Source organism: Phoenix dactylifera, chromosome 13, assembly GCF_051530095.1.
Source record: "Phoenix dactylifera cultivar Ajwa chromosome 13, Ajwa_hap1_PhDact_Kaust_v1.1, whole genome shotgun sequence".
Lineage (NCBI taxonomy): Eukaryota > Viridiplantae > Streptophyta > Magnoliopsida > Arecales > Arecaceae > Phoenix > Phoenix dactylifera.
Window position 1 is genome coordinate 5,059,290 of NC_143202.1, and position 13,331 is coordinate 5,072,620.

General features: G+C 41.1%; 1 non-coding gene across 1 annotated transcript; it reads left to right on the forward strand.

Annotated features, from left to right (window-relative positions):
• Positions 1-2,588: 2,588 nt before the first annotated feature.
• Positions 2,589-2,694, forward strand: LOC148700197 (small nucleolar RNA R71). The gene has a single exon (XR_015972870.2). It is a non-coding gene; the product is annotated as a small nucleolar RNA R71 (small nucleolar RNA).
• Positions 2,695-13,331: the final 10,637 nt, after the last annotated feature.

The following is a 13,331-nucleotide window of genomic DNA, read 5'->3' on the forward strand; positions in this document are numbered from 1 at the left end:
GAATATAATCATGGCTCGAGATGAAATCTCAAGATCAATAACAACATGAACATGAACTCAACATAGAGAATATGGAATAAATCATCAATATCACCTCAATCAATATCAACTCATCTAAAGCATATATGGAATAATCAAGCAAACATATATGCTACTCATGAATATGCTCAACAGATCAAAATGCTGGAACATACAAATCAGGTGTCAATATGCTGAAATCATCACTAGACAGCTGTCGGGAGGTGGGTTTTACGCCCCAGGCGAACCAGCAACAACTTCTTACTGTCACATGCATATGTAGGATAAGACATCACACTAATCATGTAAATGTCGGCCAGTATCCAGAACAGAAATCCATCTCACATCTACATACTAAACGGCACCTCGCGGGAATTCTACATCCGCGGAAAGCCATACTGCACCTCGCGGGGTCTTACTATGCCCGACGGCAAGCAAAATATAAGTCGTAGGACCGGCCGATCCTACGCCTAGGGCCGTGTCCCCCCCTAGGAAGGGACTGGGCTCCGCCCACCCAGAAGGCTACTATGTGCACAAAGGCCGATGTTCAACCCCATCGACTATAGGTGTCCTGCAAATACTGCCAAGCCATGCATAAATGCCATAATGCACCCTCCCAATACTCTACTAAAAAGGAGCATAATCAAGACTACCACTCACTCGGCCACGACCCAATTATAACTAACATCAGGGTTGGGAGTGAGGAATCACGGGAGTACAATGCAACTCAATATACCATGAGAAGGGCTCTACAAGTCTTTGAAATAGAGGAAATGAAATCAATTTACAAAAGAAGTCATTTCACAATTCAGATCCAATTTAATTACTCATAAAGGAGTATAATCAAGCTACGACTCACAAGTCTTTAAAATAGAGGAAATGAAATCAATTTACAAAAGAAATCATTTCACAATTCGGAATCAATTTAATTACTCATCAACCCCTCGTAATTCCTCTCAATGTTCCCTCAAATGCATGTACAGAATAATCAAGCATGGAGAATCAAGATTATAGAGGAATCTACTACAATATCAATCAATATGCTCAAGTGGAATCAATTCACACTTGGCGACATTCATGAAAATGAATTAAGGATGCTCATGGTGCAAAGTACATGACTCCCACTCACCTGCCAATCCGGCACGGCCTCGATACGCCTCTAGAATTCTACAGCAGGCAGTGGGAAACTTCCTCCTCTCGTTCTCTAGCTTCTTGCCCAACTGTGACATGCATTTACCATACATTTAGTCTTGTATCAAGGTCATAATCTACGTGCCAATTATAATATAGGGAACTTTAATTGATTCAACTCCCCCGTTCCCTAAATCTTTTCTTTTCTTTCTCTTTTTCTTTTTCTATTAATTAACTCATCATTTATGTGTATTAGGGACTCCCTTGCACGAGTACAAGGTCTCCCCTAGCCTAATCTAGGCTTAATACCCTATTATGGCATGAAATCCCTTATTTTCCACCCGGATGAACAGTAACCCGAACTGATAGTGGGTTACTTCATCCCAGTTTTGATCCACTTTCAGGACTCCAAATTTGATGAAATTTTTACCTAACATTCTACACTCATAGAGGATTCCAAAGAGATAATATGCATCATCATCAGAGGCCGTTTGACCCCCTAAATAATTCGCCGAAGTTGGGACTTCGACACAGTTTTTCCGTAGTGCCGGAAAAATTTGTTAAAATCCAATTCTTCCTCTTTTAACCACCTCTACAACCCTTATCCGACCCCTCTAGACTATATCCACCCTTTGTATAGCCTAATATCATCAAAAGACTAGATAGGGACGGATATTTACCTTTTTCTTTTTGGAAATCGAGGTCCTTGCATAGAGGGGAAAGAGATCTACGTTTTTCCCTTCAGCTGGAAGTGCAACCGGGATCCCCCTCCTCCTCGAATTCCCTTCCTCTTCTTCTTTCTTCTTCTTCTTCTTCTCCTTTTCTTTTCTTCTTTTCCTCCACGCCTGAGAACCCCCTCTCTGTGACTCTCTCTCGGTTTCATTCCCGTGAGCCACCAACCACCCCATTTAAATCACATCAAAGCACTATTCACCTTTGTTTAATATTATTAAATTTCCATTTTGCCCCTAACACTTCAACATATCTACAACTATGCCATTATCTTTTGATTCCTTCCAATTTTACCCCTTATATCAATTTTAAAGGACTATTCTATCCCTTTTTATATAAAAAAAAAAATTTTGGGGTTATTACAGTGCGATGGGCTAGAACAGATAGCACACACTTGTGCTTGGGAAGAGCTAACGATATGTCCTCCTATCATCAATTGATCAATCTTATGGGACAATGCATCTACCTTGCTAGACAGGTCCATGGAATGACTTATTTCACAAATGGTCCCTTTTCTTTGAGAACTCGGGAGTGCTTGATGAGAAGAGGAAGCATGGTGGAGGGAGTTTTCATTAAGATTTTCAAATAATTGCCATGCTTCATGCTCATTTTGAAGCATGAAAGTCCTCCCGCATGCAGCATCGATCATCTGACAGTTTCGTTCAGTCAATCCGTCATAGAAATATTGCACTAGCTGCCACTTAGGTATTTGATGATGAGGGCATTTACGGATTAGGTCCCGAAATCTCTCCCAAGTTTCATGAAATTCTTCTCCCTCGGTTTGGGAGAAGCTTGTAATGGCACATCTAAACTAGTTCATTCTTCCTATGGGAAAGTATTTTTTAAGGAATTCTTGTTGCATTTCATCCCAAGAACGATTCGAGTTAGCTTCTAAAGAATTCAGCCATTGTTTGGCTCTATCTTTAAGGGAGAAAGGGAATAATCTAAGTTTCAGAGCATCATCAGTGAAGTTCTGAATCTTGACAGTAGTGCAAATCTGAAGGAATTCATCTAGGTGTTTATATGGTTCTTCGTTGGTGAGGCCATAAAAAGATGGGAGCATATGGATCACACTAGACTTTATTTCGTATTGTACAGTTGCTACCTCAGGTAATCGAATGCAAGATGGAGAAGTGTAAATGGTGGGAGTAAAGTACTCCCTCAGGATTTTGGATTGTTCTTCAGCCATCTCAGAAGGTGGGGATGATTCTATTGTTCTGATCTCAGCTCAAATATTTCTAGGGGTCCGTTCTATTTCAGGTTCAAAAGGTAATAAGTCACGTACTCTAGAACGACTCTCTTGTATACACTAGTACTTGATCAGTCAAGCATGCAATAAAAGAAAAACACATCAATCCTTGTATTTGTCCTAAAATCACTAGACAGCTCCTAACTGGTTTGAAGAGGGCACCTAAGTCTCCAATCCGGTCTAATGAACCGAGTTGACCAGGTAAGCTCCTAGGTAAGTGGAGGGGTCACGATGCGTTCGCAAAGGTTCCACTTAAAACCCACTTGCCTCGAACAGATGAACTGTGTCCCTCATAGAGACAAAGCTTGCCTAGACATCAACTATGCCACAGAGCGAAATTGGTGCAACTTTCGGTGATCTTCGTCCTATTGAGCTCGAATGTCCCTAGGAGCCAACGTCTAATTGATTTTAATTAAAGTGACACTATGTGAGATTGAGTTCACCTAAGTTGGGCAAGAGTCCGGTGATGAAATCTGGCTCTTATCTTGTTGGGGTGATTTCCCTTACTATGTGCAGATCAATTGGTGTATGTGTATCAGGCATGCATTCACAATTTTGCTGAAATTAAAATTAAACAATCACCACAAAATTTTAAGCTAATAATCAATTTAAACAAGAAAGGTTTAGAGGTTACCAAAGAAAATTTTTCCAGCAATTTTTTTTTTAAGCAAACCTCCACAGCATTTCTTTTCCAGCAGTTCTCTTTTTGATTATTCCAGATTTTTTTTCGATTCCTGATCAAATAAGACCAAAAGAAAAATTAAAAAAAATTAGTAGAAGAGAAAAAAGAGATAAGAAAAGTAACAATAATAGAAAATAATTTTATTTTATTTTATTTTAGATATATATATATTTTTGAAATTTTTTTAATTAATTATTTTTTTTAATGATAGAAAATGTTGGGAACCCGCCCATGCCGCTATTATTTCAAAAAAAATCAGATGGCAGCGGAAGAGGCATGTGTGGGATCAACGTTCATTGCATGAATGTTGTTTCATGAACCGTTCGTAGTTAGGCAAGAATTAAAAACTTTTTAAACCTTTAGGAAGATCAGATCTTCACCTTGTGCGGGTAGATGATCACCGCAAACTGATGATCGTGGTTTTGGATGAAGGTTCGCTTGAAGCCGTTCAAACGTCCGGCCTCTACGGGTATCCACACGAAGCAGAGGACCGATCAAAGCTTTCTTGTCTTCCCGGGGTGCTAGCTCCCTTGTAAAGACTTCTTTTGATGGCTGATCTCCTCTCTTTCAATCAACCCTTGATTGTGCTTGAGAGGAGGAAGAAGAAGGATGAAGAAGAGGAAGAAGAAGAATCCCCACGCAGCCCTCTTTTCTTCCTTGCGTTGGATGAAGGAAGGGAAGGGGAGGAGGCCGCCAACCAAGAGGAGGGGAGAGGGGTGGCCACGGCTTGAAGAGGAGGAAGGATACCTCTAGGGCGCCGGCCCTAGTCCCTCTTTTATAAGCATGAAGGGCTCCTACAAATTAGGAGCCCTTGACTTCTTTCCAACAGGGGGCGCCGGCCCCCTCTCTTCATGCCGCACCAAGAGATCAAAAGAGGAGGGGCGTGATCCCCTCCCTCTTATGTTGCCCTAATCCTAATTAAGTAAGGTTTTGGTTGCCCTAATGTGGCTAAGCCCTAATCTAATTAGGCTTAGTCCAAGGGGAAACCAAATTGGATCCAATCTTGGTAAGTCCTAATCCAATTAGAACTTAAATCAATTTTGACTCAATTGAACTCTTCAATCCTAATCCAATTAGGAGTCTTATTGATTCATTAGATTAATAATTAATTGTGACTTAAGAAACCCTAATCCAAATTAGGACATATTTAATTTTAGTCCTAATCCAATTAGGACTCTATTTGAATCCGAAGTCCTAATCTAATTAGGATTTCTAGGAATCCTATTCTAAGTAGGAATCCAAAGATGAATTCAAAATTCTAATCTAATTAGGATTGTAGGAATTCTACTCCAAGTAGGAATCCCAGTCCTACTCCAAATATGATTCCCAGTCCTAATCTAATTAGAACTCTAGGAATCCTACTTCAAGTAGGATTTGTATTTTAAGTCCAATTAATCAATTCCCATTCTTCTTCAACTTCTTATCAATCGAATTGATTACTCGTGATTCATAATCACTTTTTCAACCATCGGATCGGTCAATACTTCTAGTGTGTGTGACCCCATAGGTTCAATTCTGACTGGTAGTGAGATATATTGCGATCTCTATCACAATATCATTGAAAACTCCTTTCAATGGGTTGGAACGATTCCAACTCAACTCATTAGGATTTATCGATCATCGAAACAATCCCTATGAGTCCCACCATCCACCAGTGACACCTAGCAGCATATAGTGGCTACCCAGTAGAATAGAATGATGAACCTCTAGGTGCAGTTATCATGTGATACAGTCCTACTATCGTGGATCCCTACAGGACGGAGGTCATGGACAACTCGTCAAACCCCATCGTCTGTCATATGTGAAGATTTATTCGACTTAAGTTTGAGAGTGGAAAACTCTTTCTCCACTATTCATACTGCCCCGGCCGAGGTCTTACGAACTCAGTCTTATAAATCACATAGGATCTCTCCTTATCTATCAAGGTCGATAGATTCCTTATAGGTGCATACCCTACTCCTACAGTGAACTTACTGCAGCCAATCTACACTGCATGGACCCATATGGCTAGAGACCATGTATGTGTGCAGTCAAACTACAATAACCTCACTGTGAGTAGCCGAAGCACCGCAGGTCAAAGGACCAGTCACACTACTGCAACATCAAGCAAGTCACTGACGACTGGATAGACATCCAAGTGACTTCTTGTATTGGTCACGCTCAGTACCCTTGTTCTATAACAAGCACATGCACTATCACTTCAGTGTCCCTACACTGTGGACTCAAGTCTCGTCCATCCAGAAGGAAAGTGATCTGTGCACTGATCGGATCAATCACCGTCCTCGTGATGATCCATTGATCAGGAGCATTTAGAAATTAATCACCAATGATACATGGCTCAAATTCTCAAGTCTTGAGAATATGTATCATCATCTTATTAATTTCTTGGACGATTCATAGACACATAAATAATATGAATAAAAAGATGCCTTTTATTTATTCAATAATAAATAGTCAAGTACAAAATTATGTCCCTAAAATTAACAATGTGTCAGCCAGATTGGCTTCTAGGGCATACATCTAACAATCTCCCACTTGCACTAAAGCCAATCAGTCATATATCTAAGCCCCATCTTCTCAAGGTGGGCTTCAATCTTTTGCTGACTTAGCTGCTTAGTGAACAGGTCTGCCACGTTATCCGCGGAGTCTACTCTCTGCACCTCTACATATTTCTTCTCAACATAGTCGCGTATGAGGTGGAAGCGCTGCTCTATGTGCTTGGACTTCTGATGAGACCTTGGCTCCTTAGCAAGAGCTATGGCGCCATTATTATCGCAGTAGAGTGTTATGGCATCTGATGACATTACATCCAATTCCGCAATAAATTTTTTGAACCAGAAGCCTTCCTTAGCAGCTTCGGAGGCGGCGATGTATTCAGCTTCCATAGTAGAATCAGCAATGATCGGTTGTTTAGAACTCTTCCAATTTACCGTACCACCATTGCACAAGAACACATATCCAAATGTTGACTTCCTATCATCGACATCAGTCATTAAGTCTGAATCTGTGTATCCTTCTACCTTTAACTCTGATGATCCTCCAAAAACCAAGAATAAATCTTTAGTTCTTCTCAAGTACTTAAGAATATTCTTCACAGCTGTCCAGTGTTCTTCACCTGAATTCGACTGATATCTGCTTGTGACACTCACAGCAAGAGCTATATCAGGTCTTGTACATAGCATGGCATACATGAGGCTTCCTATTGCCGATGCATAGGGAATCTTGCTCATGCATTGAATCTCTTCAGATGTGTTGGGGCACATCTTCTTGGAGAGATGAATTCCATGTCTAAGGGATAAGAGACCCCTCTTGGAGTTTTTCATGCTGAACCTCTTCAACACTTCCTCTATGTACATTTTCTGTGAAAGGCCAAGCATCCTTTTAGATCTATCTCTATAGACCTTTATTCCCAAAATATAGGATGCTTCCCCAAGGTCTTTCATGGAGAATTCTTTTGACAACCAGACCTTGACCGAGGTTAGCATGGAAATATCATTCCCTATCAGTAGGATGTCGTCCACATACAGTACGAGAAATACGACAGCGCTCCCACTAATCTTTTTGTAAACACACGGTTCCTCTTCATTTTTGATGAAATCAAACGTTTTGATTGCATCATCGAAACGAGTGTTCCAACTCCAAGATGCTTGCTTTAGTCCATAGATGGACCTTTGCAGCTTGCAGACCTTGTGATCTCCATCACTGGAAGTGAAATCCAAAGGCTGTTCCATATAGATATCTTCATCAAGATATCCATTCAGAAAAGCAGTTTTCACATCCATCTGCCAGATTTCATAATCATGAAATGCTGTAATGGCAAGCAATGTTCGGATGGATTTTAGCATGGCTACAGGTGAAAAGGTCTCCTGATAGTCAATGCCTTCGCGCTGACTATACCCTTTCGCCACAAGCCTTGCCTTATAGGTCTCTACCTCTCCATCCAAACCTATCTTCCTTTTGTAGATCCATTTGCATCCAATAGGTACAATACCTTCTGGTGGGTCTACTAAGGTCCAGACTTGGTTGGAATGCATGGAGTCTAACTCTGACTTCATAGCTTCCAACCATTTCTCGGAATCGACATCAGATATCGCCTCGTTGTAGGTTTTGGGATCCTGTATGTGATCCCTATCTCCCACTAGGAACATTTCCTCGGTATCCTCTTCTAGTATACCTAAGTATCTATCGGGAGGATGGGAGACCCTACTAGATCTACGAGGTGGTCGAGGGACATCGTGTACTGGCTCTATATGAATGGGTTCAATAGGATCCGTGACTCGTTGCTTTTCAGAGACTTTCTCTTCAAGTTCAATTTTCCTCCCACTGCCTCTATCAAGGATAAACTAGTTTTCCAAGAAGATGGCGTGACGGCTCACAAATACATTGTGATCCTCTGAGACGTAAAAATTATATCCTAATGACTCTTTAGGATATCCTATAAAACGAGCACTTATGGTCCTAGCCTCTAACTTGTCTGCCTGTAGTCTCTTGACGTGGGCCGGACATCCCCAAATCTTGAGATGACCAAGACTTGGTTTCTTACCATGCCATATCTCATACAGTGTGGTAGGAACGGATTTAGAGGGAACTCTATTCAGTAGATATACTGCGGTAAGTAAGGCATCTCCCCAAAGAAACATAGGTAAATCAGTGAAGCTCATCATGGACCGGACCATATCCAATAGGGTCCGATTCCTCCTCTCTGACACCCCGTTGAGTTGAGGTGTACCCGGAGGTGTCCACTGTGAGACTATGCCGTTTTCCTTGAGATAGTCCCGAAATTCCCCACTAAGGTATTCTCCTCCTCGATCTGATCGAAGAGCCTTAAGAGGTTTTCCAGTTTGTTTTTCTACTTCATTCTTGAACTCTTTGAACTTTTCAAAAGATTCAGACTTGTGTCTCATAAGATACACATACCCATACCGTGAATAATCATCGGTAAAGGTAATGAAGTATGAATAACGTTCCCTGGCTGGCACATCAAATGGGCCACATACATCTGTATGTACTAGGGTAAGTATTTCAGTGGTCCTCTCCCCATGTCCTACAAAGGGCAATCTAGCCATTTTTCCTTGAAGACAGGACTCGCAAACTGGATATGACTCGGAAGTCAATGAGCCGAGAAGCCCATCTTTATCCATTTTGTTCATCCTATCCTCTCCAATATGGCCAAGTCTGAGGTGCCACAAATATTTTTGGTTTATCTCATCTCTGGATCTTTTGGATCCTTTGGCACTCACTTCTTGCTCGGTAACATTCACAGATACATCCATATGTAAATGATAGAGACTGTCGATCATAAAACCACGTGCAACTATTTTATTTCTGAAATAAATAGAACAGCAGTCTTTGTCAAAAGTAAAAACATGACCTTCCTGTGCTAGACATGAAACAGAAATCAAATTTCTGCTAGCAGCAGATACATAATAGCAGTCTCTAAGTAATAAACTAAAACCAGACGGTAGTCGCAGATGGTAGGTGCCCACAGCCACAGCAGCAACTTTTATCCCGTTGCCAACCCGAAGGGTTACCGCACCTTCCGCCAGCCTTCTACTTTCCTTTAGACCCTGCATGGTAGTGCATAGATGAGCACTAGAACCAGAATCTATAACCCAACTAGAAGTAGAAGAAACCGTTAGATTAGTTTCAATTATGAGCAAGTCTATACCTTCTGAAGGTGTGTCACCTTTCTTGTTCTTCAGGCTCTCAAGGTATGAAGGACAGTTTCTCTTCCAGTGGCCTTCGACATTGCAGTGGAAACATTTTTCTTTGTCATTAGCCTTTTTCTTTTGAACTTTCTTCTTTGGCTTCGTGTCTTTCTTCTGCTTCTTAGCAGGCTTCTTTTTCTTTCAAGTAGACTTTCTCTTGGAACCAGAAGTCAACTCAGCAGCAAGGACATTTCCCCTTGAACCTTTCAAGGCTCCCTCAGCAGTTACCAACATGTTTATCAGTTCAGTCTTAGTGCATTCAATTTTATTCATGTGGTAGTTTACTATAAACTGACCAAATGAATCAGGAAGTGACTGTAGGATCAAATCCACTTGTAATTCCTTGTGCATGTTCATTCCGAGCTTCTCAAGCTCCTCTAGGTCCTTGATCATAGTCAGACCGTGATCATGGACAGACTGCCCTTCGCGCGTCTTTGTCTTGAAGAGTCTCTTGGACACTTCAAAACGAGCTGTGCGACTCCGCTCACCATACAACTCTTGCAGGTGTGCCAGTATGTCCCTAGCAGTCTTCATATTTTCATGCTGGCATTGGAGTTCATTTGACATGGATGCCATCACATAGCATTTAACTCTAATGTCATCATCCATCCATTTTTGATGCATCTGACGCTGAACATCAGTAGGACGTGTTGGTAGTGTGGGGCTATCTGAATCGAGTATGTAGCCTATTTTCTCACAGTCCAAAATAATTTTGAGGTTTCTAAGCCAGTCCTTGTAATTGGTTCCGGTCAGTCAGTTGGTCTCAAGAATACGGGTCAAAGGGTTTGAAGCTGACATTGTATCTGCAGAGAGTAAAGATTCTAGTTAGACTTTTGTACTTGATCATTAATTTGTTCTAAGGTCTTTTAGAACAAATGTAACTCCCACTATTTTCTCGAATCTCTCACACTCCCCTGGTAGGGAAACGAAAATCCCACACGACTAGAGTTTCTAGTGGGTACTGCGGTCCCACCAATTTACATGCCACCTCACCTAACAGTTATTGGTGACACATAGATTGATGAATGTACAACTCTTGTACAATGCTTCTCAAGCATGTTGCAGTGTAACTTGGTCTCTAAGCCATGAAAATCTCACCTAACAGTTATTGGTCCCATTTCTTAGTTAAGTCAGACCCACCGTATAACCGTAGGAATAAAGTCGTCATTGGGTCCTCACCTAATAGTTATTGGTGCCCAACCCCACCTTTACCCTACAACATCTTATGTCTATAGAGAGGTCCAGCCCCCCGATGCAACTTGACCACTGTGTCCAGCCGAGACAAATCAACATCAGAAAGACCTTAGCAGCTCTACTACAGTGGATTACCTATTGACTTAATATTGGTTAATCAGGTCTTAGTGTTTGCAACTTGAGCCCTTCATAAGAGGTAATCGAACAATTGGCCAGGTAAGCAGGTGGGAGGCTCCCCTTACTCAGAGAGTAAGGTCCTAATTAAGTAACCACCTTTCATGCTTTCCTAGACACCAATTAGATCAATTAATCTAATATGACTTGCTCATGTCGGTTCACTCTCGACTTGATTGAGGAGGTTTTTGATTTAGGTCTCAATTTGGGTTTGCTACATCACATGTAAACCTATCTACCCGACTCACATTCACATCATATGCAAACGGCACATTGCAGGCAGTTATAATCGCAGCAATAATTAAAGCTAAACTTTAAATAGGTGATGATCATGGATTCTAGTTAGGTCGTATTACAAGCACATGCACGTCAATCGATCAACTGGTCTTCAACTCTTGAATTGGTTCCAAGCCTCCTTGATTCGATCCTTGATCAACTCTTGATCCAATCGCCATCAACCGTTTAGATCACCTTGTCATCTCATGCCTTGTCTTCAACTTGATCGTTGACGTACATCACATCACAGAAATACAACCAGATATAAAATAAAAATAAAAATAAATTACATCTCCCTTTTAGGAGGCACGCAGGCCTCTCAAAACATCAAATAAGATGCATGCAAGCATCTGAAAAATTACATGACATCACAGATCACATCGCAGGTCATTACATTTGATACCAAAAGGGTTTGAATCCTATGATCATCACCATATGCAACAATTATAATTTTCAGATCTTAAAACTAACTAATTATATCATGACATAGGTTGCTGATCATGCTAATCATGATTCTAAACTTTGTAATCTCATTAACAATGCAATTAGAATCATCATCTTATCACATAAAAATCAGCATGCAAAAATCAGCACCCCTGAAAAATCTGCATGCAGAAATTTTCAGCATGCATGATCATTCAATTTTCAGATCTAATAAGCCTTTAGATAATTAATTCTTAACTTAATCTACAAAGCCTAGGCTCTGATACCACTGTTGGGAACCCGCCCATGCCGCTGATATTTCAAAAAAAATCAGATGGCAGCGGAAGAGGCATGTGCGGGATCGACGTTCATCGCATGAACGTTGTTTCATGAACCGTTCGTAGTTAGGCAAGAATTAAAAACTTTTTAAACCTTTAGGAAGATCAGATCTTCACCTTGTGCGGGTAGATGATCACCGCAAACTGATGATCATGGTTTTGGATGAAGGTTCGCTTGAAGCCGTTCAAACGTCCGGCCTCTACGGGTATCCACACGAAGCAAAGGACCGATCAAAGCTTTCTTATCTTTCCGGGGTGCTAGCTCCCTTACAAAGACTTCTTTTGATGGCTGATCTCCTCTCTTTCAATCAACCCTTGATTGTGCTTGAGAGGAGGAAGAAGAAGGATGAAGAAGAGGAAGAAGAAGAATCCCCACGCAGCCCTCTTTTCTTCCTTGCGTTGGATGAAGGAAGGGAAGGGGAGGAGGCCGCCAACTCTTGGACCTTTTTTTCTCTTTGCTTGCGGCTGAACCAAGAGGAGGGGAGAGGGGTGGCCACGGCTTGAAGAGGAGGAAGGATACCTCTAGGGCGCCGGCCCTAGTCCCTCTTTTATAAGCATGAAAGGCTCCTACAAATTAGGAGCCCTTGACTTCTTTCCAAGAGGGGGCGCCGGCCCCCTCTCTTCATGCCGCACCAAGAGATCAAAAGAGGAGGGGCGTGATCCCCTCCCTCTTATGTTGCCCTAATCCTCATTAAGTAAGGTTTTGGTTGCCCTAATGTGGCTAAGCCCTAATCTAATTAGGCTTAGTCCAAGGGGAAACCAAATTGGATCCAATCTAGGTAAGTCCTAATCCAATTAGAACTTAAATCAATTTTGACTCAATTGAACTCTTCAATCCTAATCCAATTAAGAGTCTTATTGATTCATTAGATTAATAATTAATTGTGACTTAAGAAACCCTAATCCAAATTAGGACATATTTAATTTTAGTCCTAATCCAATTAGGACTCTATTTGAATCCGAAGTCCTAATCCAATTAGAATCTCTAGGAATCCTATTCTAAGTAGGAATCCAAAGATGAATTCAAAATTCTAATCTAATTAGGATTGTAGAAATCCTACTCCAAGTAGGAATCCCAGTCCTACTCCAAATATGATTCACAGTCCTAATCTAATTAGAACTCTAGGAATCCTACTTCAAGTAGGATTTGTGTTTTAAGTCCAATTATTCAATTCCCATTCCTTCTTCAACTTCTTATCAATCGAATTGATTACTCGTGATTTATAATCACTTTTTCAACCATCGGATCGGTCAATACTTCTAGTGTGTGTGGCCCCATAGGTTCTATTCCGACTGGTAGTGAGATATATTGCGATCTCTATCACAATATCATTGAAAACTCCTTTCAATGGGTTGGAACGATTCCAACTCAACTCATTAGGGTTTATCGATCATCGAGACAATCC